This window comes from Simochromis diagramma, unplaced genomic scaffold, assembly GCF_900408965.1.
Source record: "Simochromis diagramma unplaced genomic scaffold, fSimDia1.1 OVJJ01000304.1, whole genome shotgun sequence".
Lineage (NCBI taxonomy): Eukaryota > Metazoa > Chordata > Actinopteri > Cichliformes > Cichlidae > Simochromis > Simochromis diagramma.
The window spans coordinates 8,746,528-8,749,970 of NW_024387030.1; the positions used below are offsets into that span (position 1 = coordinate 8,746,528).

Genomic DNA, 3,443 nt, shown 5'->3' on the forward strand with positions numbered 1-3,443 from the left:
GTAATGACTATTCATTGATTTTAGTGACAAAAGTTAAGAAAAAAGTTTTTACTTTACCTTCACATAAACACAACATTGCATCCATGTTGTGCTGCATTTGTGCTAAAGTACAAATCTTTGCAATAAAATAAAACTGGTCCACCTTAAGCATCTAAAATCATTGGATCTGTTAGAAAAGAAATATAAATACAATTTTTAAAAAAAACTTTAAGTACTTAGTAAATTACTTGACAGCTGTGAAATCCCTCTCTGTTTCCTATGGAGCATTTTGCATACAGTACATGTACTGACACTATCAAAGTTTTTATAAAGGTTCGCTTTTATGGACCAGTTGTGCTGTATTGATTAGCTTTAATACATTATTATACTGCAGATTGCAGCGTTTTCAGGCAGCTAAATAAGTCTTGGTTAACTTTCCCTTTTGCTAATTCCAAAATATTTCCAAACAGCAGATTAATGATCTGTTCCAAGTGACAAGTTGGTTCAAGATACTGTGCCAGATATTGATTGAGATCCAAATTGGATTACTTGTGCAGCTCTAACTGAGGTTAGCATGCTTACCAGCACACAGGCCTGCACCCAGTTGTTACATTTTTTTTCTTTTATGCATCAGTAGCTGGTTCCATACATGAATTCTGGAAAATGTTCTAGGGAGCAGGCATTTTGAAGACTAAGGTTAATGGTTGCTCACACACGTACCCCAAAAACCCATGGCCGCAGTGCACGTGTTAAAAAACACTCAGTATTCAAATATGCTAATGGACAGGCAACAAATGAAATGGTAAATATATCTATTATTCGTGATGTGAAGTTAATAGAAACACTGATCAGCTAGGGTTAGATTTTGGTAAAGGTCCAATTAGTTCACTTATCTTTCATCACACCTCTTTCAATTATCAGACAGAGGACTCAATGGCAGGACTCAGAGAGGTCAAGTTTAGAGCATTTATTTACAATGAAAAACCAGGGAGATATATACAGGTTGTGATTCAGGAAGCAGGGGATCCAGGGAAAGGGACGCCTAAACAATCCAAACTCTCCTCACTCAGCTCAGGCAGTTTCTCCAAGCACTCCAGGGCGAAATCCAGGGAAGGTCTGTACACGAAGGAAAGAACAATGAGATTAGTCACAAGGGGGAAAAAGGCAGGGAAACCACACTAGACTAAAGAGCTGAGGTTTTACTAACAGCACAGTTCAATGCTCCAACAAAGAATGAACCTCAACCGCCCCGTTAAGTAGTACCTGCTGACGAGATCATCGGCAACAGGTGATTGATTATTGCAGGTGTGTTCAGCCAGAGGCGGGAACCTGCGATGAGTCCTGCCCATGAATCCAGATACAGACACACAAGCACAGAGAGAGGAGAGCGAGACACAGAGAGAAAATAAAGGTCAGGAGGACTGAGGGACCGTGACAGCAATGGCTTCTCTCTAGCTACCAGCATCAAGAGTAGTCTGGAAGCCTGTGAGCATGAACATGCTGTTGAACTGGTGCCCATGTGAGACAAAAATAGAACTAAAGAGTTCTATTACAAAACAATAGCAATCTCTTCTTGAAATAATGTATTCTACACATTGCACCTTTAATGTATTTGCAGGACTATGATTTATAGGACTGTCAGGGATGTCAGGTTTTGGGTGAATTTCAAAAACACTGGTGTTTGTGATAACACAGGTCTGGAATCGCTAAGAGATGATCCACCTTAAAACTCTCTGACACTCTTCCGGCCTCTTCAACTAGGCTCATGCTATTTATGCAACCCTGCCTACATTAAATACACATATAACTGCACACACACAACCACAGAGACACAATCACAAGCACACACATAGCTACCCACTACCGCCACCCTGCCCACACTCTATTTCAGTCTGGACTTTACCGTTCCAGAGACCACAGGCCCCACCACATAGAGAGGACTGTGTTGGGCTCTCTAAACCCAGTCAGACCAGGCGAGCTGCTGGGGTGGGGCGGGGCGGTGGTGGTGATGGGGGTGAAGGTGGTGGTGTAGGTGGGTGGTGGTTGTGGGGGTGTAGTGCTATCTCGCAGCTGTTTCGCTAAGGACGGCGAGGTCTCTCAGCATAAATTTCACTGATATCACCTCCATCAGAGGGCCATAAAGCTGATTTATTATAAATACAGCTCTCATGTGTTTACTGCGCGCATTCTTGAGCCTGCAACATCTTTCAAAGTGAGCACTTGCAGGTGCTCTGGCTCGGTCTCCATGGGGCAGACTGGAGGAAATCAAGAAAAAAACAACAACTGAGAGACACACCGCGAGGGGGGCCGATAGACAAGAGGGAGAGAAAGAGAGGGATGAAGCCGGTGAACTGGGAAAACATGGCAGCCATTATGGCAGTGATTTAAGTGTCTCTGTGATGATACATATGTGTGCTAAAGGATTGAGTTACTTTGCATCACCTTGCATTACGCTCTGAGAAAATAAATCTGGAGGTGAGATTACAGCTAATCAGCCTCTGCTGCAGCTCATACATTCCTCCAGTTGAGAAAGAACTAACAACTGTGGCAGATGATGGATCATGGCATAGTTTATGCCAAGTAGGCTTTAATTGTTTTTAGAGATAAATGAGAATTAGGCACGGTGCTTGAATTTTAAATTTGTATGTGCCTTATTACACCTTAGGCTGTTTGATAAAATGGTAATGAGCTGTGCTAGAGTTGTGCTTGTTGTTGTTGTTGTTTAACACTGACAGAGATGGGCTGTAACGCGTTACTGTAATCCGATTACTTTTTTCAAGTAACGAGTAAAGTAAGGGATTACTATTGCAAAAACGGTAATTAGATTACCGTTACCTTCCGTAGTAACGCTGCGTTACTGCTTGATTTTTTGCCAGAATGTCTCATGACAGTGATGTAAGCGAGTGCGCCGTTAGTGACAACAGCTGTGTGCAGATCAACAGTGGATCATATATCGATTGTGGGAGAGAGTATGAGCGTGCAGCGTTTAAAGCGTGGAAGTACTGACCTTACTTTGAGTTTGATTCCATAAAAAGTGACAAAAACATTAGTGTCCGTTGTGCGTGGGAAGAAAACTTCTTTTTACAGCGAAAAAAAAAAACCCTAAACAAGCGCAATGACGTAATGGGAAACTCACAGAGAAACTCGTGGATTCTTCCACTGACCGCGGCACACCTGCACCAGGGTAAACCTCCGCCTACCTCACTCCTGCTTTACAGGTGAAAATAGAGCAACAGGACCGCTAGTCTTTGACTTTATTTATTTTCTGCTGTGTTTTACTTGCATCTATTTGAAAGAGTGAGTGTAAACACAAAAAATATTTTATTTTATGTGCTGGAATGTGTAGAAAATAGGTTTAAATGTTAAACAAATTTCTTCCAGTCAGAGAATGTTGCATATAATTAAATTTTTGCTTGATGCATAAAGTTAAAAGATTAAAACTGATAAAACAAGTTAAAAAAAAG

At 41.4% G+C, this 3,443-nt stretch overlaps 1 long non-coding RNA gene across 1 annotated transcript; it reads right to left on the bottom strand.

The window, feature by feature from the left end:
• Positions 1-323: 323 nt before the first annotated feature.
• Positions 324-3,027, bottom strand: LOC120739518. The gene is made up of 3 exons (XR_005697237.1): positions 2,987-3,027; positions 1,243-1,320; positions 324-1,095 (listed from the first exon to the last, which is right to left on the bottom strand). It is a non-coding gene; the product is annotated as an uncharacterized LOC120739518 (long non-coding RNA).
• Between the last annotated feature and the right edge of the window lie 416 nt (positions 3,028-3,443).